This window comes from Phaenicophaeus curvirostris, chromosome 19 (genome assembly GCF_032191515.1).
Source record: "Phaenicophaeus curvirostris isolate KB17595 chromosome 19, BPBGC_Pcur_1.0, whole genome shotgun sequence".
NCBI classification, from domain to species: Eukaryota; Metazoa; Chordata; class Aves; order Cuculiformes; family Cuculidae; genus Phaenicophaeus; species Phaenicophaeus curvirostris.
The window spans coordinates 10279862-10307305 of record NC_091410.1 but is presented as its reverse complement, the minus strand read 5'-3'; the positions used below and the strand labels follow the sequence as shown (position 1 = coordinate 10307305).

The 27444-nt window shown below is 40.9% G+C and overlaps 1 protein-coding gene across 2 annotated transcripts in view; it reads left to right on the top strand.

The window, feature by feature from the left end:
- The first annotated feature begins 8418 nt into the window (after positions 1-8418).
- KCNJ16 (potassium inwardly rectifying channel subfamily J member 16) overlaps positions 8419-27444 on the top strand; it is a 32775-nt gene continuing 13749 nt past the window's right edge. Inside the window, exons 1-2 of one of the 2 annotated variants that reach the window (XM_069872493.1) lie at positions 8427-8488; positions 20827-20930. The gene's annotated coding sequence lies outside the window, so the exon portion shown is untranslated. Of the gene's footprint in view, positions 8489-20826; positions 20931-27444 lie in introns of both variants that reach the window. The other variant, XM_069872492.1, reaches the window with a different exon arrangement.

Here is a 27444-nt window from a genome sequence, read left to right as displayed (position 1 = left end):
GCTTATGATTGTCAAGTCAAACACATTTGGTTGCAAAGAAAAATTTAAATGAGGACTAGTTTGTCACCCATGACTTCTACTGAAGTGGTGGTTACTATAAATGATATGTTATAAATATGCTCTTTTAAGCAATACTTTGTTTTGAGTTGTTTTTAATTACTTTTATTAGAAACACAATGACTAAAGTGATGTTAAATTTAGAAAACAGCTTCTTCTTTCTGCAAGGAAGTCTTGGTGGTGTGGGTTTTTAGTTTTGTATCCTCCAATTAATGGTCTCGAAAAGTCCTAATGTGCCCTTTAAGTGAGACACGTGGGTATCCAGCCTGGCCTATAGCAATACTTTGTCAGGTATCCCTGAAAAAAACAGCTCTGAGTGCTCTCCACTGTTGCACCTTGAAAAAGCACAGACTCATTCTGGGATGCAGAGGGAGACAACTTTATTCTCAACCCGTCTCTTTTTATATTTTTCTCTATACAAGTCATATAGTAACTAAAAAACTTATGCCTAATCACAATTTTTAGTGAATACCTACAAACTAATCAACTAACAGATCATGTGCTGATCATGCATCTATTTACTGTTAACTTAGCGTTTTGGTACTGTCCCATTACTATCAGCAGGCAAGGCAAGCTTCACAATAAGTGATAACTTTCTCATTCTAAAAGCTAGTGGTTACATATTTAAAAAAATTAGATAAGCAATGTCTCAATGTTCTATGCACTTTGTTTTACTGAATTCTTGCCTCCTCATCCCACATTTTTGTTCCAACAAGCATAACTGTCCTTCTCCCGAGGCTGCTTTCGCTCCATCGACATATTCGAGCTTGCTCTGGAAGCCCTTCCACCCCGCTACTGAAATTTTCTGGTCTGGGAAAGGTGCCTGAACTCCTTGCACAGGGAACCAGGAATTCACTACAGAGAAAGGCACCAAAAGAAGGACTACTGAATAAAGCCAGCTTGTGAATTGGTGGTAGCGCTGCCTCTGTACTGTGCTGTCCTCCAGCAACCCGGCAGCCAGAGGAAAGTTACTGGGCTGGGTTATATCCTTGTTTAAAAAAAGAAAAAAAAGACTTTAGATAACATATTGCAAGATCATATTACAGTCACAGCTAAAACGCTGGTTACCATGATGTTTTATGTAAACAGCCTTTATGAATGCTTATAAAAATGAATTTAGTTACTAAATGTTACCTCTTCAAAGCAGGTAAATGTAATCTGCATTTTTATATGTAGCTGAACACCACAGTTGGCCACAGTCATGTGAAACCTGGAACTGAACCCAGGCTTTAGGCCTGCTTTTTCACTCTAATATTATGCTGTACAGAAAAGGAATTTACTAATATATAGTATTTTCCATCCACTATATATGCCAAAGAATTAGAAAAACAAGTTAAGAAAATGCAGGTAAAAGAAAAAGGAAATATCTCAACAACTCTTTGTAAAGAGATGGGAGTACTTAATTCTTGGTAAAATCATACAAAAGCAATACCAGATTGGACAGCATTCAGAAGTGATCAACCATAATGATTTTGAGCTGGAGATCCTGATTCATAAAATAACATTATTAATTTGCACACCTTGTTTTATCAAATGTAGTTGGAAAGGGATTGCTCAGAAGGTTATATGAAACACAGCTCTAACTAATGAGTTGAAGTCAAGGGAACTAATGCCCCAGAAGGGAAAACTTTCTGAAACTGCTACTTCTTAGGCTGCCACAATCTGCAGAGACAAATGGTAGAGGCCACATCTCTCAGAACATTTGAAACCAGCTTAACCAAAGTAGCAGAAACTGCAGCATGGAGAGCAGCCCTGGCTTGGCAGGGGAGTCAGTAGGATTAGCAAAGAGGTCATTCCTAGGGCTGCTGAGGGGCTGTTGTAGGGGTTCAGAGCTATTTTTGTCCTTTATGACAACTGTTTGATGAACAACTCTATTATTTCCCAGTTGTCAATGAATAAGAGGAAGGAGTTTCCTGTGGAGTAAAATCTTCCCTCCAAGGTGAAGAATCAATTGGAGACAAATACCAATGTCACATTCCAGCGCTTCTCTCCTTATTGTGTTTGGCATGTCGTTTCCTCTATCCTACATTGCAATTGGTCCATACCAGGGCAGAATCAGCCTGTTCTGTCTAATAAAATTTTATTGCGTTGCTTTTCAAAATAACAATTCCTATACTGGCATTTTGAAAGCCAGGAAGGCACAGAGGCAAGAAAAAACATGCCTACAACTCATTAAGGCTACTAGAACAGTTGCATAAAAGGATCTGACAATGCAGCACAGTTTCTCATTCCAGTTTCATTCCATTAATTGTTCCTTTTTTTTTTTTTAATGAAGAACTATAACCCCAAAATGGACTCTTTCCGTACAAAAGCACAAAGATGAGACTGGAAATAAAAATCATTAAGTCTTATTATGTGTACGGTCATGCCAATTGTTTTGTTTTGTTTTTTTCCAATGACCTTCTCAAATTCTTTTTCTCTGTCAGTTGTGCTCTCTTGACTCCTGCTGGAAAGGAACAGAAGGGATGAAGGTAAGTGGCCAAAACACCATGTTGTCTGGTGTTGCAATAATGACAAGCTGACCATATTCTGAGTTATCACTCATTCCTCCACAAGTTCAACACTTGGATAAACCACTCTGTCACTGACCTTGTGCTGTTTCCACTGGGCCCCTTTACTTCTTATTTCCAAAAAACCTGAAGAAAATCTGTCAGAACCTGAGCAGGAGTTTGCTTAGCCTCAGGACACTGGAGCTTCTCGCCGTGGCTTCCATCTCTGGTTATGGAAGCAAAGTGATTTCTGAAGAGACCCGGTGGCCTCACACTGGTGCCCTAAATCTCAGCACACGGACTGGCAGCCCCTGCCTGGGCACCTGCCGGTGCGAGTCGGTCACCTTCTTTCGTTTAGCCATTTCTCTAATGAGTAGGCCCTGCCATGGGAAAAGTTAAACTTTGAAAAACTCAAAGCCTCCCACTTTTGGCCCCTGCTTGAACTCTGCATCACCCTGAAGAGGGGCTGCAGGCCACGGTGCGGTCCTTTCACTAACAGAGGCGACGACTACACCCAGATGGCTCCCAGCTGCTACCTCCAGTCTTGCTTTGAAGCCCCTTTGGGATGTCTGAGGGCTGCTCTGCCTCTCACACACCACTTCGCTTTCAACATTTATGTGAACTCTTTACCTGTCTCTCAACTCGGGGCTGCCAGAGGCTCCCACTGCCCTGCCATTGCCGTCCTGGGGCACCAGCCAGGCTGCAAGCCCTGCCGTTTACAACCATCTTTCCGATGTCAACCTGGGGAGGTTCAGAGATAGGGAGGGGAGAAGGAGCCTGCTTGCTGTGGAAGGTGAGGGGCATGGTGTGGGACGTGTGTTTTCCAGGTAGAGAATAACAGGGTGTAAAATACAAGCTAACTAAATGACGCACACCCCCTTCCCCAAGTGGGATCAAGGCGTCTGAGGCGTTCTTGAGGTACCCTGCAGCAGCCTGCATGGAAAAGCATTCACTGATAAAGCCTGTGACCACGAGCAAGATCACAGAATCACAAAATGACAGAATAACTAGGTTGGAAAACACCCACTGGATCATCAGGTCCAACCATTCCTATCATAGAATCATAGAATAAGCAGGTTGGAAGAGACCCACCGGATCACTAAACCATGTCCCTCAGCACCTCGTGTTCCAGGGCTCTTTTAACAGGGTTATGAATCCCTTTCAAAACACATTCAGTGAGAGCAGTTACATTTCTCCTCCTGGTGTTTTATTTACTACGTATATTTTTGTATGTGTCTGACAGGGTTCCCATCAGAGCAGGTTCCTGTGCTGCCCGTTGAAGAGCACCCAGCTGTCTAGTTCAGACACCAGCCAGTTGAGGGGAGAGGAATACTGGCCCAGAAACACAGAAGGGTCTGTGCAGGCTCCCATGAAACACAGTGACCTGTGGGGCAGTGGTACTGCGCATCAGAAAAATCTGGTATTTCATCGTGGAAATGCTGCAAAGCAAAGGAAGTAAGTGATGCTATTATCCAGGCTTATTACTTCACTTAAAATCAGTAAAAAAGTCCTACATCTTCTTTCTAATCTCCTCCCTTTTTTTCCTCACAGCCTGGAAAACCCAAGGAGATGTCTGTGTTTGAGAATGGGAGAAAATGTTTCTAAGATGTCTCAAATGAAGTCTTTAATGCAAAAAAAAAAGAAAAAGGGAGAGCAGCTCCATTTAATTTCCCCTGTTTGCGGAAGCTATGTCCAACTCTTGTTATAGCCTGCAAAAATGAAAGTCATAGTCTATAATTTCTTCTTCTAGATAAGTAGGAATGAACCTAATATGTCCTTGGCCCTTGCACAGGCTGATGAGGAAGGGTCACCCTCATAAAGTTAAGAGCAGTTCCAGGCTGTATAAATCCCTTTAGCAACCACCACCCCTCAAGGGCTTGAAAAAAAGGTGGGTCACTGCCAGGCACAGCCCATTACACACACTTAAAGGTTGGTGCTCAGTCAGTGCACATTGATCCTCGAGGCACAAGCTCCTATTTAGGCCACGCATCTCCAGAGCATCGGTACTTGCAGGCGGTGACAAACAAGCACCATCAGGCTGGTGGTATTGACTGCCTTTGTACTGTCCCATTCTCTGCACACTTTGTTTGCTTGTCCCATTCTGCTGATGTTGAAAAGAATTCAATTTTAAAAGGGAAAAAAATGGAAAAGAAAAGCATAGTGCCATTGAGTCCTAAGAGTGCTGTTGAGTCCGTAACTCATTCCCCAGCTGTTTGCTCCAAGGGGAGTTAAAAATAGCTGGAAGCAAGAGTGCAGAACAGTGGAATATACATTTTGTAAATGGAGCACTGAGCAATGTCCTTGTTTCAGGACCAGTGAAGTTAATAATGGCCTAGAATCCACCTCCATGTGCAGGTTCTTATAGAATAATAATAATAAAAGTGTTCCTGGATTTTCACAACTTCAAGCCATAAAGAGGAGGGAAATCATATATTTACCCTGCCTTCCAGTCACTTTTTATAGCTTTTATTGTAACTTTTCTCAGAGAAGAGAAGGGATGAACAAAATTGTCCATATTTAGGTAAAGAAGAAAAGTGAGTGGGGGGGGTGTGGAGAAAAGAGAGACACAAAAGATTTGAGACTAAGTTATGTTCTGGTGGCATCTTTCATATTTAACAGTACAGCAGTCAGTAGTAATAACTACGTAAGCAAGTCAGTATCTGCTCCAGTGGCTTCCAATTCTAGACAGCTTTGCAAATAAAGGTAAAAAAAGCACTGTTAATTATCATGCATTATTTCCCAGTGCAAGCAATGTTTCTTCACTGTGACCACAGAGAATTATGTTAGTCATCCTATCAGAAGATTATCCACAACGGTTAGTAGTAAAAGTTAGTTAAATTATGGTCTGGAAAAAAATATTAGTTATAATGGGGCTTTCTGTAGTATGGGATGGGATACAAGGATTTGTGGATACATCTCCTGCTATTCCGTTGAGGACTATCACAATAGCAGTATCCTTAAACCAAGATTTGTTTATGTGGGAGTGAAAAAATCAGTTACTTGAAAACTCCCTGTTGGATAGCATTTGGCTTGATTATTTTTTGAGTGAAGTATAATTATACTAATTGAAGTAATTAGTTGTCTCTGCACCCCAGTTTGCTAGCTATAAATGGGACTAAGAATTCTTACTACAGGATGGAATACAAGAAGTTTGGGCCTGTAAGATACTTTGTCAAACAAGAGCTAAATTCCTGCTGGGGAATAGATATTTTTGAGCCTACCTTGAAGTAGATGACAGATGACATCTTCCATCTGATGGATGACAGATGCTTTGCCATTGCTGCAGCTAACCCCATCACTGCCACTGATGAGTGTATTTGACCAAGAGTCGCTGTAAGATGGTCATGGAACTGTTTGAACAGTCAGAGTAATTTCTACAGCAGGCAATTGCCTTCACTCCTATTGAATTCTAAAGAACTTTGGTAATTTGAAGGTGCAGACGATGCCAGTGGCAACTGAATTAAAGAGGATAGTAAGTAGAAAAAAAAAAGGACCATCTGAAAAAATCAAGACTAAAAAGAAATTCAGCATGTTACAGTCATCAGGCATGGCAGATGGTGATTGGTTCAAAGCAGAAAGAGCTGAGGCAAAAAAACTCGGTAAATATGCAGCTGCTCCAGTTCCAAGTGGTGTGCTTTGCACATGCTACTGAATTTCTAGCTTGTGTGATGGGATCATTCATCTTCAGGCAAAGGGGATGCTGTATTATCTACTCCAAGATGATCATGTTTTCATCTTTATCTTGTGTGTGTTGTCATCTCCTGCCTTGTGGTGCTACAGGCTTGTCTTTGCTACACGCATGAGGTTGCCTTTAGCAGAGTGTGGTAATTTAGCCCTTTGAGGGTCTTGCATATTTTAATTATTACTTGTATTATTGTCAAAAGCTTGCCTACATGAAATGCAGTCTTGCATTCCATGTGGGATTGAAATAGGGGTCAACACATTCTTTCAGAACCCTAAATATTAAGCAGACATTAATTCATTTTGAGCTTTGCACATTTTAGATGAGCATAAATCAAGATGTATAATGGGGAAAAAAATTCCTTCATATGTTGGGAAGTTGAACTGAGGCACTAACTCTAAGTGACAAAAAGTGGTGAATGCTACATAAAATTATTAAATTATTTGTTTAGCATTTACATAATACATGAACGCACCTTTTCTGTATTAAAGCAAAGCAATGATTGGTTTTCCACCAGCAAGGGCTGTGAAATTTAGCTGTATTCCCTTCTGGGATTCTGAAGTTCTCAGGTTCCGGCTTATACAACAGCAAAGTCTAAATGCAGACCAGTTTTTCATCCATGAAATGGAAGTTAAATAACGCTTGACCAAAGTAGACAAAACAAGAAGATACGTAGACTAACTGGAAACACTAAGATTTGAAAATTACCTGATAGGAAAAGGGAAGGGAGGGGATCAAAGACATCCCAGGGAATGAAAAATTCCTTCACAGCACTTCCCGTTCTCTCTGTTTTGTTAACCAAGGTAGGATTAGGTTTCAGCTGCCAAAAGAAATAACATTTGTAGATTTTTTTGGTCTGGGGAAGTGGGATAGAAAGATTTAAGACAGCTTTTTCCAAACTATTTGCTTTTTGTCAAGGAGTCAAGTCCAGTTATTGTTATTAATTTGTATTACAGAACTACCAAACCAAGGGTGGATTTCGATTGTATTAGGTGCTGTACAAATATCCAGTCAGAGACTTGTCTCACCTCAAAGAGCCCGTAGTCTAAATAGACCAGACAGACAAAGGGCATTTTGCCCTAAGTTGTAGAGCTGCTCGGCAGTAGAATAGGGAATTACACTCATCTCTCTTGAGTCATAGCCTAGTACCTCAGCTACTGGAGTACAGCTCTGGAGAACAGAGCTATCATTAAAAGAAATGAGCCTGCCTTCTTGTATCCAAACACAAGATAGGCTGAGATTGATTCAGCAAACTCATGATTAATGTGAGTTAGCATAACTGACTCCCATTGATGTCCAGCTGGGTGAGCTGGAGAAACCGCGCACCACCTTGCCCCAACTCATTTCTGTATTTAGTCCTTATGGTTTGCTGTGGTTTGGGTTTACAACAGGTTCATTTCATATATAAGGTTTAGAAACAGGCAGGGTCTCTGTGGGGGATTGCAGTCTGGTCTGCTCCTGACCTTGCATAGTACAGAACAATACCTAGAAATTCAGGTGGCCTAAATTGATTATTTAGGTGCCTAAAGGATTAGCCTGTATGTAATGTTGTGAAAAGTGAAAAGCAGTAGTTAATACACTTTCCAAAAGGTCCCGAAGGAGTGGGGCTGCTGAGCAGGGACGAAGACTGCACTCCACCCTCACCCTTTCCCAGGTATCTGCCTAGCAGAAACTGGCACATAATACTGCCTGCTTTGTGACTGACAGAAAAGGAGTTTGCACTCTGAAAGTCTTTACCTTAGCCTCTTGCTAATATAGAAACAAAAGACTTTCTGTAGGAAAAAAAAATCTGAATAAATAAAATAGAATGTAAGTGTAAACTTGAACCTGCTTATTCTAAGGTGGAGCATCTGTGGGTAATTCCAAATCCAATCCCACATGTAAATATTTGAAGCAGCATTTGAATTGTGAAGGACTTTTCTTAGGTGGGAGAATTTCCTGCTTGTTTTTTAAATCCTAGCCTAGATGTGCACAGGTGGCTTCAACTTTCTGCTGTGTGTGTCCCAGCTGCAGGCAGGGAAGTGGCTGGGCAAGCAGCAGATTGGCTGCCACTCGTTTCTCAAGATGCCAGCAGTTAGCAAAGCAGACCTCTCGGTTTGCTCACAAGACCAAGCGAGAGTAAATGTTTAACTTGAGTCTACAGCTTGTACCTTTCTTTATTATTAACTCAACCCCTGTTTTTCTTTACAGTTGCACAGCTGCTAGCACACAAGAAACAAAGGACCCTTGAATTAACTTCCTGATGGAGGCATGAGCAAAGGTAAAGTACGTTCTGTATTGTTTCCATACCTCTACATGGGAAAGGAGTTACACATTTCAGTGTTCTGCATTTCTGTTAGGGCAGAAAAGCCTGCCAATAGCAAGCATTGTCTAATTGTGTGGTTTTTAAACTAAATCACTAGATAGAACCAGCTGATTTCATCCTAATTGGACACAAACTGAAACAGTACCTATATACCTGATATAGGAGTATGTACAGAAGCTTTGTTCAGACATTCACACACTCACCAGTATACACCACTGCTTTCCATTGCTCCTTTCTTCACACCAATAGCCTTATCTTTGTAACTATTGTTTTCCTTTTAATTGTTCTCCTCTTAATTGCTTTCTGTACTGCTGAAGTTTAAAAAGTTCTGCCTCTTCTCCCTGTAGAAAGGCTTGACTGCATTATGAAGATCTGAATTTACATCAGGCCTTTCACTAAGCTCACACAAACCAGCTCATTTGTTTCAGACTCTTCCTGCATCCTTTATTCTTTACCTCTGCTCTTGGTTAAGCTGTGAATTCTAGAAGGAAGCTCCTTGTCAAGGGAGGCACCCGTCAGCACAGCGCAGAAATGACACAATCATTCTGGTTGCTGTGTCAATATGGTGTGAATATGTATTTTAGTTTATTATTAAATATCTGTGCGTGCTATGTGGTGGCTCAAAATTGGTTTGCAGAGAGAAGGATTAACTTGCTCAATTTTTTTTTTATTTGCTGTGACATAAATTTATGTGGAAAATTATATAATGGGACTTTAGCCAAAGTAATGTATCAAAGGAAGTTATTGTGAAGATCAGCTGTGGAAGTTGAAGCAAGTACTTAAAGACATCAAGAAAATAGCTGTGTAGTATAATTACATATTAGATAAATATTGCATATTTTTACAAACAATAACATTTTAATGGAAATTAGTTTTACACAGTTCAGTAAAAGAAGAACCTCCTTCCAGCTGCTCTGAATAGCTTTTTACTCCATGAGTAAATCTGATACGTCATGTGCGATATCCATCTAAGCAGACAATGCCTCAGCTCCAATACAATCTTTAAGAAAACCCAGGTGCAATCTCCTCTCTATACTTCTGTGTGTGTGGTGCCTGGTGAGGGAGAGCATGTCTGAAACTCTTGAATGCCATGGGGGAGGAGATTTTGAAAGGTGCTGCAGCTAAGCAGTTTCAGTTGTGGTTTGTGTTGTAGCAGCATTTGAACCATGGCATGTGCTGCTTTCAGAGTAAAATAGTTCCTTTATATTATTGTTCAGCTGTATTGGCAATCAAAGCATTTGATTTGTAAATATTTAGGAGTCTGTGAACAAAGGTTTGCAGGTGCATGATGAAACGTGAAAGTGGCATAATCATTGAGCGCTGTTTGGGAGAAAATAAATAGCTGTTTGGGAGAAGTTCACACATTTCTGATTCTCGAAAGCCTATTAGATTAGGAAAAAAACTCTGCTACTCCATGTTTTGGTCAGATCCAGCTGTTTATTTAGCCCTAAAGATCACTGGCACCATAAGCCAGGGATGATGCAGGGATGGCAATGCGGCTAACAGGTACTTCCAAAACATCTATCACATATAGCTAAGATTCTGTCACTTTACTCCCATTGAAGAATACTGAAAAGAATGGGAGTATTGGTGGAATAAGTTAGTACGTATTGCAAGGATGTCAGAATACAGGCCCAAGTGGCTATGAAAATCTGAATCATAAGACAGAAAAAGTAAATGAGGAGTTGCATGAATGTTAAGAGACTGACACCTTGGTTATGAAGTAAGAGGGAAGTCAGTTGTGAAGCTTTCACCCTGTTTCTACAATTGCCAAATTCAGATTTTACTGTTTACTCAAAGATTAAGAGATAAACTAGGAAAAGAAACCCAACAAAACACAAACTTGTTTTCTAAAAGAATGGGAGAATTGGCGCGTTGATAAAGAACCTTGTGTCTGTTCAAAGGTGACCTAGGTCAGCAGAGGATGAATTTGCCTTCTTTTTTGGCAGGAGTTTAATGTTTGTTAAGGGTCCATGGATTTCTCCGTTTTCTGAGCACTTTTTTTTCTAACCTGGCAATTCTACAAAGCATACGTTGGACTTTCAATGTATTTGCCTAACTTGTTCTGGGTGCTACGAAATGCAAATAAAGACACTGGCATCAAAAGGGGATGGAGTGCTTTGAAGATGAAGAGCTTGACACAGAGCCAAGAAGCCAATGGACCAGTGAGAACTGGAATTCTTATAGGACGTAAAGAGCATGATGTTTGTTGGTGAAAGGAAATAAACATCATAAAGGAACCAGGGAGATCTTCATTGCTTTCTCCTAGCTGATTGCTTAGGCCAATAGAGCTGGCTCAACTCAGCTTCAGAACTGAAGTGGTTAAGGAAAAATACAGATAAGTAAGGACTGTTCCAGAGAAGAAGGTGGGAAATAAGAAAAGGCTAAATTCTACATTGCCTGTATTAAAAGCGGACAGAGACCTTGGGCTTTAACTTTTGGCTCTGCTGGTATGACAGTGCCAGCAGCAAGAATCCCAGCCCAAGAGGACTTTGAGCTTTGTAGGTCTTTTGGTTAATTGGTTGGTTGGCTTTTAACTTTGTTTTTTTGGGGGGGTAATATTTCTTTTTTATATTTGCATGCTTTGTTGGTTTTTTTTTTTGGTGTTTTTTTTTTTTTCAGTGCAATGCTAAGAACCAGTTCCAAAATATTCTAGTGATACTGTAGGATGGGGTAGGATGGGACCATATCATGCTTCAGAGACATACGAACAGAAAGCAGCAAAGCATCATTTTCCAGCACAACCTTCCATCCATGCTCAGTGGCATTATTCTGACAATCAACAGATTACTTTCTTGGGTAAAAAGTGCAAGGCAGTAACTGCTTTTTGTGCCTCACTCCAGCTCTGAACATGCTTCTCTCCTGTCTAACTCCACAGAAAAAGACTCAATTGGCTAGCAGCAATGTACAGTGTCGAGTGTTAAAATGCATAGAAATAGCAATAACACTGTCCCATGATATGATCAGGGTTTCTTTCTCAGAATCTAATGATGTTAAAATAAATGGAATTATGTTGCTTTTCATTTTTTTTTAAGTCAGTAAATTCCGAAAGAGGATTTGCCCCATTTCTACAATGTGCTTAAGGACTTAGAGCGCACGATCAAATGCAGATTTATTAGGGGCATGAGGGGCTGGCATATAGCATTCCCCGCTTAAAGCTGCTCAATGCCTTTTCGTTCTGGTCAAGGAGGATGGTTTTTTCATCTTAATCAGTATTTGTGGGAACATATGTGGCCTTGCATTTTCCAGAGATTATTTTTTTATTGCACAGAAAAAGTGATGAACACTCTTTACTATGAACAGCAAGGAAAACTGGTGTTATGAATAGGACATAGAAAACATGAGTTGGAGAAAATACCACAAATCTGTCACTAGTGGAAGGGTTTTCCTTCTTTTTATTGACACAGTCAGTGAGAATACTTCCACTGATTTCAATGGAAGTTAGATCAAATCACAGTGTCTCTCTAACTCTCCCCCTCTGCTGGCAATTCAGTTCTCGCTGTGCTGTCAGAGCTGCATAGGGTCTCTGAGCTTTGCAAAAAAAGCCTTTTAAGAAGACATATAGTAGCATTCCTCACTTGAGTCAAAGGATGAAGCACCTAAGAAAACTCGGGGGTGGTGGAATGTAGGAGAAGTAATAGATTCTAGAGAAAAACAGGTAGATTTTGCAGTCTGAGCAATATCTGTTTACTTTTTATAGCAACTGGAACCAAGCACACAGACTGTGACTGATAACACCTGGTCAGGAAGATAGTGTTTCTGGTTTAAACATAAGGAACAAGCATGCAGAAAGGGCACCTTAGATTTTAACCTTACTTCCTTTGATAACCTAAATCAATTTCCACTACTAAGCCAACAAAGCATTATATTATTCTATTTTGAAACACAAAATAAATAACCTACAAACCAGTGACTGCAGATAAGATTATTCCATATGGTTTTGTAAGACACTGCAGTTTACAGGATATAGAACACTGGTACAGTCCATGGTCTGCAGTATTGTACATTAAGGATCTTAAAAATCATACTTTGTCATGTGCAGGAAGATTGGATTCTTGTATTTGAAATGTTAGCTTGTGTGTGTACAGCGGTTTGTCTGACAAGAATATCTTCCTACTCCTGCTTCACAGCCCTTCTTTGTGCAGCTTAATTTTTTTATTCTTAATCTGCTCTGTACAGTTCTTTGTTTTGCTCAATTCCAAAGACAGCTGTTTTTTCCCTACAGACCCAACTTGAAGCAGTGAACAAGCACACGGTGAACTAAGATTATTTAGGTAGTAGGCAGATTACTTTGCAATAGTGATAAACAAAACAGTCTCAGCTGAAAACAGAATTACTAATGGTCAATAGAATGGCAGACTTGTATGTTTTAGACAAATCAAATTCTAACCTTCATTAGCCCAAATTATAGTGTTATCTAAATTTGCCAGATCACGTCCACAGGTTGAATGGTTGTGTAGTTTTCTTCTAGTATAATCCTATGTAAAGAAACATTTGTTTATTTATTTATTTTAGAAGAAAGCAAAGCACAATCAATACTTTACTGAAAACAGCTCTTTAGAGAAAGAAACAGAAAGAAACTCAACAGAAAAAACCACCTTTGCTCTACATTTGTTTAGTGCTGGAGAAAGGTCTCAGAAAGACAACGTTCAGAAAAAGGATTGCTAGTTTGTGACTTTGGCACATTTTCAGAATTCAGACACTTTCACCTCGCCTTTTGTTCCCAGCTCAAATTCAGAAAATCCTCTTAGGTTAATTGGTTTTCCAGTGCAAAAAAAATCAGATGAAACCTGAAACAGGAGAAAAGCATTTTCTTCTTTTCTTTCCTCCCCACTGCAGAAGAATGAGATAATCCCGCTCGGTATGAGCGGACAACTCAGGGTGGGTCCCAGCTCCAGGAAGGGTTCTGGGTGGGAAGGTTGGAGAGAAGGGCTGGAAGAGGCTGAGCCGAGGAGCGGCCGCCGTGGTGCTGAAGGGACAGCGCCCGCCCCCGGGCTGCCCCCGGGACCCCCCTGAGTCCTTCCAGTTGGGAAAGACCTTTAAAAACATCAAATCCAACTGTAAAACTAGCACCGCAAAGTCCGTCACTAAATTATGCGGTTGAGAGCAGCCCTGCGGAGAAGGACTTGGGGGTGCTGGTTGATGAGAAGCTTGACATGAGCCATCAGTGGGCGCTCACAGCCCAGAAGGTCAGTGTAGCCTGGGCTGCATCAAAAGACGTGTGGCCAGCAGGTCAAGGGAGGTGGTTCTGCCCCTCTATTCCTCTCTGTTGAGACCTCATATGGAGTATTGTGTCCAGTTCTGGAATCCCCAACATAAGAAGGAGATGGGACCGTTGGAACCGGTCCACAGGAGAGCTACAAAGATGATCAGAAGGTTGGAGCACCTCCCATAAGAGGACAGGCTGAGAGAGTTGGGCTTGTTCAGCCTGGAGAAGAGAAGACTCTGAGGAGATCTCATAGTGACCTTTCAGTACCTGAAAGGGGCTACAAGAAAGCTGTAGAGGGACTATTCATAAAGGCTTGTGGTGATAGGATGAGAGGCAATAGGTATTAACTGGAGGGGGGCAGATTTAGCCTAGACATAAGGAAGAATTTCTTCACCATGAGAGTGGTGAGGCACAAGAACAGGTTGCCCAGGGAAGTTGTGGCTGCCCCATCACTGGAGGTGTTCAAGGCCAGGTTGGCACTTTGGGCAGCCTAGTCTAGTGGGAGGTGTCCCTGCCCATGGCAGGGGGTTTGGAACTAGATGATCTTTAAGGTCCCTTCCAACCCAAACTATTCTGTGATTCTATTCTATGTCCTTAAATGGCACATCTACATGCATTTGAAACCCCTCCGGGGACAGTGACTCAACCACTTCCCCGGGCAGCTTATTCTGATGCTTGACAACCCTTTCTGTGCAGTAATTTTTCCTAATATCTAACCTAAACATCCCCTGGTACAATTTGAGACTGTTTGTTGTAGAGAGCAATGAGGTTTCCCCTGAGCCTCCAAACTAAAAAGTCCCAGTTCCTTCAGCTGCTTCTCACAAGATTTGTTCTCTAGACTCTTCACCAGCTTTGTTGCTCCTCTTTGGACACACTTCAACACCTCAACATGCATGGACAATACTATTCTCCATGGAAGTTAATATCTCCTGCCCAGTAACAATTACTGAGATTTAAAAAAATTACAGTAGTACTTAATGACCCCAGTAATGGTCTGTTGTGCTGCTTTACCAACACAGAGCAAAGAATTGGTCTCCAGCCTGAATTGCCTAAAGCTTAATTAGGTATGACACACATTACTTCTTGTGCTAAACTGCTGCAGGAGGATGTTGTATGTTGTTAAACAGCTGCTGGATTCTGCCCAAGAGGGAAATCTATTTATGGGTTGTATTTTGAGTTGTAAAGTTTGCAACTATGCTTACAAAACAGCAAGGCTATAGAACCGAATTCACCTGCTGAATTATTAAGACTGTTCAGTCACACAGAACAATAACGATAAAACAAGAGGTTAGACACTGGCGGGCCCCATGTGAGCTGTGTAAAGGTATGGAAAGCACAGGTCATCCTGAGTGCAAGGGCTACTGCTGAGCAGCAATACCTAAGCGGTCAGAGACCATTAACAATTACCCTCTGGCCTGTAGAACTGGCTGGATCCAGACAGCTCAAAAAAAATATGTAGCCCCACTGGAAAGGCTCTACTTATGCAATGAGAAGTTCTGGGACAGATTTCCTGACTCACTAAAGAATTGAACCTGGAAGTACAACCACTAGTGAAAATTATGACTTTTTCTTCTTCAAGTTCTTTGGAAAAAATTGAGTTCCTGATTCTCAGTAACATCTTAAGACCAAGAGGTTGTCTTTGCATTTGGCAACGGCTGGGGTATTTCTGTTTATCAAGGATCCCATTTGAATTCCCCTGCTAAGAACCGAATATTTAGCATTTCCATGGCAACATATTTCTGAACCCATATTACAGTCAGACTGACGCGTGTCAACGGATACAGCGATGCAGGAGGTAGTGGCTGAATTTATTCAAGCAATCACATTCTCTTTTCTGAGGCTAATGCACATGAATCCAGAGTTAGCAAACTGAATTGACAGGGATTCCATCTCAATGAACATCTATAATGTTCCAGCCCAGGAGAGTAGCATTTAATTGATGAGTGGGATTATATTTACATAGCAATTATAACAAAGTCAAGGTTGGCTTTATGTCAAAGACTGTTTGCTGTAATATCTTCCTGCTTCGTTGTCTGGGAAAGCTTTTCCTTTGTGGGCAAGGAAAAAAAAATCAGGACAGATGCACTCAGGTTTAAACGTGCTTCTTTTCATATTCCGCAAATACTCACTTCGTGAAGCCAGCTCAGTAGTCACATTATGGTTACCTTAGATGCATACATTAATTTACTCCATTATAACTTAGATGCTGGTTGTTTAGCTGCGTAAGTATTAATAGTTATTCCCTGCTATCCTCAAATGGCTGTTCGGTGGCTAATGTAAAATGAGTAAGGGCTCATTCTAAATCCCCTGTAAGTCAATGGACATCTTTGTCCTCATTTCATTCAGAGCTGGAATTAGCTATCCCTGTTGCAGTGCCTCCAGAGATTAATTCTTTGTCCCCAAGACACCTCTGCAAGGTCAGATAATGCTAGTGACTCAGTTTCACAGGTGGGAAGCTGGGGCCAGGCAGGCTACTTCAAAATCACTTGGCAAATACCCCAAGGTCCTGACCCTCATCAAAACTTCAGTTTGGATTATTTTCCATGGATAATGGGATGTGGAGAGGGGAAAGGTGAATGCCTGAGTTTTACTCCAACCTGGAGTTGGATTCAGAGGGAGGGAAGCAGCTGGAGCTCGAAGCTAGAAGGCAATGTCACATCTTCTAGATCTGGATAGTCAGACAGACTAAGAAGGAAGGGCTGTACTCAGAAGTATAAAACAAATGCCATACTTGTTCTTTCATCTCATACAAGAAACCAGGTCCTGGCATTCTTGAATTTCCAAATGGTCAGAAGTGATCATCCTTCTCTTGAACTTGGATGATAGATAGTGTGGTTTAGATCCATCTTTTTACTACACTTTCCCTAAGTGGCTTACCTAAGCATATACCATGCTAGAGAGAGGGAAATAAACTTAAGTCTCTTGAGACTTTTACCACAAAAAAAAGTTTTCTTGTCTTAATCTAAGCTTTCACTGCTCTCAGTCTTATTGCCATGGAAATTGTCTCCATAGCTGGTATTAGAATCGCCTTGTTGACATCATTAGTAAAGCATATAATAGATAACTGAACTGCTCTGATATTTATCTTTAGGTCAACAGCTATTGAGACGCCAGGGGCAAATTAGAAGAAAAGCATAGACTTTTTATTAGTAGAACTTAGCTTAACTGCATTTAAACTTCATTAAAGAGCAAAAAAGAATGACCTTTCATAATGCACTCTTTCTTTATAAACTATGAAATAAGGATATTAGATTAGTTTGATCCTGGTTCTTATTATGCACACACAGTAGATGAGAATGCAAAAATTCCCTCACTCAGTCAAGTACTCTTGGATGTCATATCAAAGACCAGGTGCTCCACAAGCCCATTTCCTTTCTTCGGTGTTTTATGTTTCCTAGCCCTGTAATTCCTCCCAAGAAACCAGAAGAAATCTTAATTTCTTACCCCTCTCCCCCCCCCATTAAAGTAACAGCTCTGGTCATTTAAACAATCAAGCACATGTTCCTACACTGTCTGCACCTCATGCTATCCATAAATGGTGATGTGGTAAGAAAAACCATGGAGGAAAGGAAAGGAAATGACATTAACCTTTTCCATCTGATAAATAAGGGCTCTATTCAGCTACAATAATCCACATCCTTCCCTGGAGATCCCGTTAATGTAATACCTAAGGGCTCAGTTCATTTAAAATAATTTCCACACTGGCCAGCTGATTTCTTAGTGAATTATTCAGTCCCCAGACTGAAATATTCTCCCTGTACAATAGTACATGTAAAAGGCTTAGAGCCCTTCTGTAGCTCCCAATAGGCTGGCACTCAGAGGTGCCAGAGGGTCTGTGACATCCACGTGGCTTATCTGTGCCTTCTAAATCAGCAGGAACTGTTGTGCTGATTTTCATGGGACCACCAATTTGTAAGCAATGAGGATAGCATCCATTGTCTCCCATTCACTGCTCCCCTCTGCAGGGTGCTTCTCACCTCCCTGTCACAACTGAAGCACTTGCAGTTTTTAGGTGGTGAAAAGAGAGTCTGAAATTTGGGTGGAAATATAGTTCAAAAAAGGCAGCCTGGATTACGCACGTTGTTGCTGGAGTTTGTGGTAATTGATGTGGATCAGTGACCACTGCAAGGTTGCTTGAGTGATCCACACTCCCAAAGGCTAAAAGCTGCAAACCAAAATTTAGGTTCTTCTCCCCTTTGGAATGCATAGATGGCTCTGATGTGATTGGTATCTGCTCAGCTATATGTGCCCAAGAAAGTTCCACAGACAAAGGACTGTTTGTATGCGTTCAGGCAGATGTTTTCAAAGCAGGACAGGGGAGCAAACCATACAGAATCGAACTGTAAATCAATAGGAAACAGTAGAGTAACATCAGTAGCAATATGTGAAAATCCCAGATTTATTTAGTTCTATTGATCCATAGTCGATTGAATACCAAGGGAATCCTGTCATTGGCACCAAGACGTTTTGGATGAAGTTCCTACATTATGAGACATGTTCCTTCCTCTTCTTTTTCCCAAAGGGAGTGTAACTAATTGAGCATAATAAACCAAAGTTGTATGCAATTTTGCAACCTTTCTGTTGCTGTAATAAGCTGTGCTCTGAGGGTTCATTATTAGAATGTCTTGAAACTTGCTAGTTAAACAGGAAAAACAAGAAAGCTGACCTCACTGTAGTACTTAATTGAAGAGCATTTATTGACTGTTTTTAAGTTCTTATAGCAACTCTGTTTGCTAACAACTATGAGCCAGCTCTTGGCTTGTATAAGACCCCTAGCTCCTGGGATGGACACAGCCTAGCTACACAAATAACGTCACGCTCCAGGCTTGGGTCACAGGGTTGGATGGGGACTGAGAAGGAACCTATAGCTGGAGGTTGGCACTTTTTCCCTTGTTGCAGGGCTCCTCAGCTTCTCTCTTCCTCCAGAAGTGTGCGGCCAATATGCCAGAGTTGTGTATTGGGCACACTTTAGTTCCTGGCTCTTTGGTGTTGGGGCACATAACAGGATTCAGTAGAGAGAATAAACACTTTTGGATCCACCCTGAGTCCTTAAGGGTTCTGCAAGTTGCAGATCTTTAGAAGAATGTTATCTATCAGTGCCAAAGCAAGCTACAGCTGGACCTCTCTCTACAAGTAAAGCCACCTTTGAACTGTCATGCTGAGGCTGGCATGCTCTTCATGCCAGTCTCCATCCCATCTGTATTAGAAATCAAGGCAGAAGCATGAAGATCATTAGGATGCTGTAACCTTAAGAACAGTTTCTCACTTCATAGAGTTACTCAGCAGGCACTGGTGCATTTAGCTGTGATTCATTATCACTGAACTCTGGCCCTGGCCTTCGCCAGTTTTATCTGGATTCAGTTAACTTGTTCCACTGGTAGGAAAGGTTTCTGAGCATTTCTGTTATCTCTCTGGAAATCTTAAGTAGGGAGCTGAACAAGATTGAGAACAGTTGCCTTGTAGAAGAGACAGAAAGAAATGAATTCTGTAGGAGTTTAGGGAGGAAAGGAAGTTGTTCCTGGAATGGATGGACATGGCTCTCCTGTGGTATAAAAGAAAAAGCTGAGCTAGCAACGGGTGGAACTGGACATTATTGTATATGATGTTGTATTGACTTTGTGCAATGCCCATTGAATTCACCTCTAACCTAGTTCATCATAGTGTAAAATGAAACTGGCTGGGTTTTTTTTCCAAAAGTTTTTAAAACAGTTATGGCTTTGCAGAGCTGTTGCTTATCAGCATTCTGAATACTGTAATGCCAGCATAGTGACGCAGGTAAATGAAGTCAGTGATACTTCATTGTTATAAAGCAGCTGCAAATCTGACCCAGAGGAGATACGGATTCTATTCAAGGAGTCTTTGATGCAAATTTATGCAGATGACTGTCATTAGTCTACTGTATGTTTGCTTGAAACAGCAGGGTAGGAAAGAGACAGATACTCTGCAGAGAACAGGCCATAGAAATTGCAGATTTGTGCCAAATCTGCCATCTTAGAAGAAATATGAGAGCACAAAGGAGCCATGCCTCTCAATTCTTTTGAAAGATTGCAGGAAAGGAGGAGGGTAGAAGCTGTTTCATCACCAGCACAAACCTGTTGGCTTCACCTCCTCGGCATTTAATAAACACTTCTGTCCTTGGGTCCCCAGAAGCAAAGCTTCATGGTCGGGTGGGCACAGGCAAAACCAGCAGTGGGGCAAAGAAGCAGGAGCAGACAGAGTTCATTTGACACAGCCCTAATTGACAGGCTCAGGGTAAGATCACTTCATTTTGTGTGTAAAACTCTAATGGGCTGAGTTAAAAAACTTTGTAGTAGCAGGAGTTTCCAGGAATGTATTTTGCCTAGGTGAGCCAGAACAACACCTGGAATGGGCTGTGGATGCACACGGTTGATAACGTTGCTCTGTACTGCATCTGCCTCTTTATATACTGACCTCATTTTCATGGACTGCCAAAGCTCTCTCCCAGCTCTCTGGGATTACTATAACATTTCAGGTGACAGTGACAGTAGGTCCAGTGGTCTCTTTGCAACCCAATGAGAGGGTGAAGCAGAACAGGAGTTTAAAATAACCTTTTTTTTTCTGCTAAAAGCACAGGTAGGCTAGCAGCAGCAGAGGCTTCTGGGGGGAAAAATGAGGACTTCAGACATCTGTCAGTGACTTTGATTATATATAATGGTGGTGGGATGCAGAGAGAAAAGCCAAGGCCCAAAAATATTTGTGCTGCATGCAAAAAGCCCTTTCCACTTTTACAAAAATCCTGTTGTCAAAGCTGCCTTAAAGGGGCTACAGTTATCTGCTGGATCAGTTATCAGAGAAAGGGGGAAGGATTTGGGTCATGTTAGTTCCCGGTGTAAATCCTCTGGTCACTTCATACTTATTGCAAAGTAGACCTTGAGCCTCTTTGAGAAAATAAAATCTGAAAAGTGCTGGACTCCCAAATGCAGTGTATTTTTCATCAGTTCTAATGTGTTGAAAGATGGGATTTTCTGTGAACTTTTCCCAAACAGTCTTGCTTCTTTTTTTTCTCTCTTTGAGAGGGGGAGGAGTTGTGCCTAAAAAAACAAACCCAACCTGTCGTTCTCAGCTCTGCCAACCTGTCAGTCCAGCCATGCAAGAGAGAGGGAGAGAGACAGAAAAAGAAAGGAGGGAGTGAAGTAAAGATTCTTTCAGATCTCAGCAGGCATTAAGGTAAAGCCCATTTCTCATTTCCTTAACTGTGCTTGTCACTGCGTGTGTACATGTAAACAGAAATTCTGTTACCTTAGAGAGTTTTAAACTAACTTAACAATCTGTATGGGAATAAACTGCTTATCTTGTTTAACTGCAAGTGTGTTTTGCATTGCAACCTGTCAGCTTGTTAGTGGTTGTTTAGAAAGGCACTTTCTCTAAAATTCAGAAGGAGAGTTTGTGTTCATTTGAATATTAAGAAGAGGCAGAGCTTTAGCACTTGTATGAATACATGTTTGGGAGGAATATTAAGCTGTGTAATTTTAGGACTGGAGCCAGCCTGTAATTACTGAAGATCAGGATAAGAACTTGTTAGAGGAGAGGAATTCTTCCAAAGCTGCCTATTGCAAGGCTTTTCTGGAGCATTTGGTATTAGGTGCTGCTGGAAACAGGATAGAAGACTATGCAGACTGTGGAACTGGTCCAGTTTGGTAGTTCCTACATTCTTCCTCTTCTGTCTGCCTATTTCTGGTGAGGTTTGTTCAGTTTGCTATTACCAGGGGAGGAACAAAGCTGAGGTGCTGCAAACCTGCCCGCATGAATTCTTAAGTTAGGAGGGCAAACCAGCAGAGGCACTTTCAGCTCATACCAGAGGAAATTGAAGGTTACAGACTGTGAGAAATGTTGGCTGAGATGAGTGTGAGTCAGAAGAATCATTTTGCCCCAGAGCTTGCACCATGATTCTCATCTGGGCGACCAATGTGTTTGGAACAATTCTAGTAGAGGGGCCCTGGTAGTGAAGGCCTGAAATACAAGAATGAACACTACTTTGTTAGATCCAAGGGTCTGTGCATGAGGTCTTGTGCACAAATGTATCTATGTAGGGCGTTTGCTGAGAGATTCTGACTCCTAGAATGTCATGAAAATCTGCAAAAAAAGGTAAGAAAGGGAGAATTACATTCATTCACCTTAGAGGTACCCCTGCTACTATACTGCTAAATCCTGAACAAACATTTTAAACTGTACTGAGGACTCTGTAATATTTTTCTAAGTAGGCTGATGCCCTGGGAAGGTCATATGGAAGGCAAACTGGTGGACAAGATTTCTTTTCCTTGCAGTATATTTAGGGTTGTCATAATGCCAAAATGTGCCTGCTGAAGATAACCTGTAATACCAAACCAACAGACAGAGCAAGTTGAAAGATGGCAGAGAACAACAATACAAACATAATATTGCTCACTGTATGGGCTGCAATGCCCTTGCCATGGGTTTTATTATATCGTACTGGCTAGTGCATCTTCTTTGTTGTTAAACTTCATCAAGCACTTGTGCCTGTGCTGCAGTTTTGGATTGAATCTCTCCTCCCATGACAGCAGCTACGACAGAACTGTGAGCCTAGGAAGAAGACAGAAGTGATCCAGATTAGAGAGGGGTGGTTTGTCCATATGACCATTACTATGAAAGTTTGCAATGTCCTTGTGTTACATCATCTTCCTTTCTTCCAGTAGTATGGTCTCCTGAGAACTTTAAGCTGGGGTTTCTTATTGTCCCTGATTCATTCCCTGAGGGGATGGCAATACAAAGTGAGACTAGAAACCTTAAATAAAAAAAAAGAAATTATTTTATAGATAGTGTTTTTGTAGTATTACTATAAACTTTCTTGCCAGAGTCAGAATGGAGAGGGAAGTGCTTTTTTTCAAGTGACTGTAGGAGGTGGAGAAGAGGAAATAAATGCTTCGGTTCTGGTGGGGATAAACATTCCTACTGCTAGTTACAGTAACAGAACTTAGTCACTGAAAGAAGGAAAGGAGGGAAATTCTTTAGCTTTCATGGCTTGCAGAGGCTTCACTAACTAACCTTACAGAACTTTTGCATCTTCTTTCCGTTTCCCTTCCCTTTGTTTCTATTGAAATGATTTAAAGCATTGCAAAGAATGCTTAGGGCATCTACATGACACCTACTACAATGCCAATGGTAATTTTTTTTTAATGGGTGTAAACATTCTGATGCACTTGTTTCATTACTGCTTTTGAAAGGATATGAATGTACTGATGTAACAAGGTTGTTGCTACTAAGTCAGCCAGGCTCCCTAGAGATCAGGCAATTGATCTATGTACTGTCAAAACCAAGATTATAGTACATGTTGATAAATGGTTTAGCACTGCTTAGCAAATGTCAGTTGATCAATCAGAGTTAACCAGCTGCAAACTTGCTAAATTCAGGCAATGTCCAGGCAATCCATATTTTAGATGGGCTTCATTAGTGTAGCTGTAACAACTCAGCACTGCAACACAAGGGAAAAAAATGTCAGAAATACAAGTCAAATTCTTACTGAGATTTCTATATCCATCATTCTTGAGACAGAAAGAGCAGGGACTGATCTATGAGTCATTTGTTCAGGAAATTGTTACCAAAGAAATAAACTTTGCAAAGGAAGTGTTACTAGAAAAAGGGTTGAAATCTCAGAAACTCTCTGCTAGAAGGGATTCTAAATGGTTTTTGGAAATCAGTTAGAAAACACTTCATACTAAGAAAGTTTCTGCCTTCCAACAGAATACTGCTGATTGATCTTGCTCAGTTGTCTCCATCATGACTAAGATTCTCTGCACTGGCCATTGCCTTACCCTTCTTTCTTTTATCAGTTACCTTCCTTGCCCAATATTCTCACCATGGCTTTTGGTGAGACTGTTTGGTAGCAGGGCATCCATATCCAGTAACCTATTGTGCAACTAAAATGCCATAAGATAAATACAAATAAGCCAAACAAATGAAAACAGTCTCATATTACTTTTCACTTTGCTTTCTAAATTTGGATAAAAGCTTGATTTGATTCTTCATCTTTTCATCTTATATTGTAAAAGCAGGCTAGTTGTCCATCCTGTCTGGCAGGAAGCGATGCTGTAACCAAAGAAGCCATTGTGCTGCTTTTCACAAGGAACTGCTCTTTTTTTTGTAGTTTGCAGTCACAATAGTAGCACTGGTTCCTCTTTTCCAAGCAGTTAAATTCGTGTTTTCAGAGTGTAGACAGGGGGGAATATGCTTCAGCTACTCATATGTTATTTGTGGTGACACGCTGGACTGGAGAACTGGAAGAGTGGAGAATGTTTCAGCCCTTAATTTCCTGTGGAAAGATTCATCTGAGGAAGCATTGCATTTTTGGTTTCTCTTTGCTGTCAGCATGGCAGAGGATAGTAGGTCAATACTAGCCTGAGGAGATCTAAGAATTGACATTTGATAAAAATCAGCAGTCTGGGAAACAAACTGAATAGAGGTAATTTCAGTGAACAGCCATTTTTCAGGCAAGTTTTCCTGCACCCCAAAAGGAAAACCGAGGAATTCACTAGGCAGTGTGAAATCAAGACTCACCTTGATAAAAGGGTAAAATTAGTTGGAAATTTTCCATGTATAATAAAGACATTTCCACTCCTGAGGCAACTTAGAACACAAAGGAGCTCCAGGCCTTTTTTAAAAATGTTCCCTCTCAAACTTTTTCAAAATTGGCACTTAGTTCTGTGTGCACCAATGTCAGGGTACTGATTCTGTGTTGCACTGCCAGCATCACCTTGTTTCTTTGCAAGACCTGCATCCTGGCAGTGATCAGGACTGAATCATAGAATCACAGAATCATAGAATAACCAGGTTGGAAGAGACCCACCGGATCATCGAGTCCAACCATTCCTATCAAACACTAAACCATGTCCCTTAGCACCTCGTCCACCTGTGCCTTAAACACCTCCAGGGAAGGTGAAGCCACTTTATGGACCTGGTTTCTGACATGGTCAGGTGGCCCATTTTGCTGTCCAAGAAGTGTTGATCTGCAGCAGTTATGGGAGAATATGCACATTTTCTCACTATCATTTTCCCACTCAAAGATAGCTCAAATGAAAACAAATCTACAACTGAGATATTCACTTAACATATATAAAAGTAGATGCTATAAAATACAGCCTACTTTCCATGAGAAATCTCAATGGGAAAATCCAAATATTTATATTTCCACTCAAAGCCTTAACCAGTTGTTTGACTATTAATGAAAATCGTTTTAGTTTTCTACAACTGAGAACTCTTTCCAGGAGTGGCCTGCGGTGAGATTTCTAGTGCAGTCTTGCTTTGGATAGACTAAGAATATTAATCTTCTCATGGCATTTTGTCACCACAGCTAGCTATTCCCCAAAGAAATGAGGCATTTGGTACCTCATGTGAAAAAAAACCAAAACCAAGCAAATGTCAAACAGCTTCTCTAAGTTTCTGTCATTCAGGTTTCAGAAAGATTTTATTTAGTCTTTTCCAATAAGAATAAATAATCAGTGCTTTGCTTTATCTACATAAGTCTGTTCAAATTGAGTGAAATGATTGGTGCAGCACAGTTTTGGGTTGAGGTGCAGTTTCCCTGGTAACAATCAAGACTGAAATCAGAACCTTTTGAACAGCCAGTGGAATGTGGTTCTACTTGGATGACAATAGGTTAAAGCATTTTAATGGCTAAAAACGTAATCCAGTACAATAGGATTTATTGCCACTATGTCATCAGATTGACACTATTCCTGCAAATTCTTTAGCTTGTGACAGACTTCAACCGAAATGTGTTTAGTGGAAAAACTTGTAAAATGCCATTAATCATTTTGTTTTCCAAATCAACCAGAGTCTGTGTGTCTCAGGGGGTTAGAAAGAAACTATTCCAAGTGAGTGAAATTCAACCTTTCTGCACAAAGCCCTAATGAATGGCTGTTCTGGACACAATAAATGGTTCTAAGAACTAACGGTTCATTTCTGCAGGGTGCTGAGTACTCTGGTCCAAGTCTATTGGAGAACTTCCGCACTTGCTTAATTTTACACTAACAAAATAGTTTCCAGTGATTTCTAGGATGGTTATTCATGCTCTTAAACCTGATTGTATTTGCTGACAGACAAGACCTTACAGGATTAAGTCCTAAACCAACACTGGAAGAAAAGATTCCCTGTTCAGTATGGCAAAGGCATGGGACAATATTTCATCCCTTCTGCTGACATTTTTCCAACTTCTGTAATAACAATCCTTTTCTCTTCTGAAAGATCCCAAAGTGCTGTCTGAACTAATATAGCGCAGCCATAGCTAGGAGCAATGATGTGTAAGGTCAGGACAGGAGAATACGTTGCCTGCAGCTTTAAGGAAATGTCAGGTTATGATTCCAAAATCTGCTCCTTCACACTGAAGCTAAAAGTGTAAAAGACTTGGCTTGGCATCCTTTGGGATGTCAGTAGGGGACCTCTGCCACACATAGGTATCTAAAACCATCTATTTTGTTTATAAGACAGCAGAAATAGGTGACTATTCCACTTGAACCTTCTACCAATTTTCCTTTCAAATAAAGGAATGTCATTCTCATTCATTTTCATTTAATATGAACCACAAATTCTCCGCAATCACATGTCTGGTAACATGCACACCTTTTCATTGTCGAGAGGAGACTTTTACAACAATAGAACTTCAAGCTAGTAAGTATTCCGCTCTTTGGAATTATTATGTAGTTATGAAGAACAATTGAGCCAGACAATGACACAACTTGTTTCTTGTCTTCCTCAATGGGAAATGGGTTTTGAGTTTTGCGAGGATGTTCATAAACAGCCAAGGGTGTGTAAGGCGAAGAATGACCTCAAAGCGGAGTTTTACACAGGAGAACAAAGAGATCTCAAGCCCTGATTTGAAAAACACCCGAAGACCAAATCAATGGCATAATATCATAATTATCAACACGCGTCATAATGTTGCTGGAACCCACTCGCCGTTTCTGCCTTTAAACACAAGTAAACACAAGCTCCTCTCCTAATTGCTATGCAGCTGTCAAGCTTCATAAATAATGTTTGTGCTGGCAGTAGCTGGGAGATAACTTCATCTATCCAGCATTCATATGGACTGGAGATTTCATCCTTGCTTCTTTCTGTGGGATGTTTTGTGACATTATTGTTTTCAGATTGCTTTCCCTTTGTTATGGTACTTCTGGCTTCCTTCCAGAACCTTTGAGATGACTTTTTAGTCTCCTTAATCTGTACTTTCTCCGCTGAGCGTAATCAGAATTGCAGTTGCTCCCAGACTAAGACACCCAAGTGGTATGACTTGTTTTTTTCTGTGGGAAACACCACTTTATGTTTTTCACAGACTTCATTCCCTGAAGACCTTTTTGGTAAGAAGCGAATACAGCTTAGCACTATACAAAATGTTCCTGAGAGAGAATGCCACCAGTCCAAGCTCATGGGATTTGGAGCTTGTCAGCAATTTGATAGCAATTTGAGGTTTAATTAATCACCTACGGATTTGTGTGACTTTTGAGTGACTCTGGCTTTATGGCAGGGGAAAGTGATGTTTTTACTCAGTTTTACTCAGTCTAAACAGGAGTAAAAATGATCCAGGGACAATACAGCATCAAACATCTCCCCCTTAGGCTGGGTATATCACTTTTGAGTTTAATGTTGTTGACCAATCATTTATCTAATTCCCACTGAGTTTGAAGTGGTTCAGGTGACAGTGAAAGTAAATTTCAAACTAGAGAGAAAAATT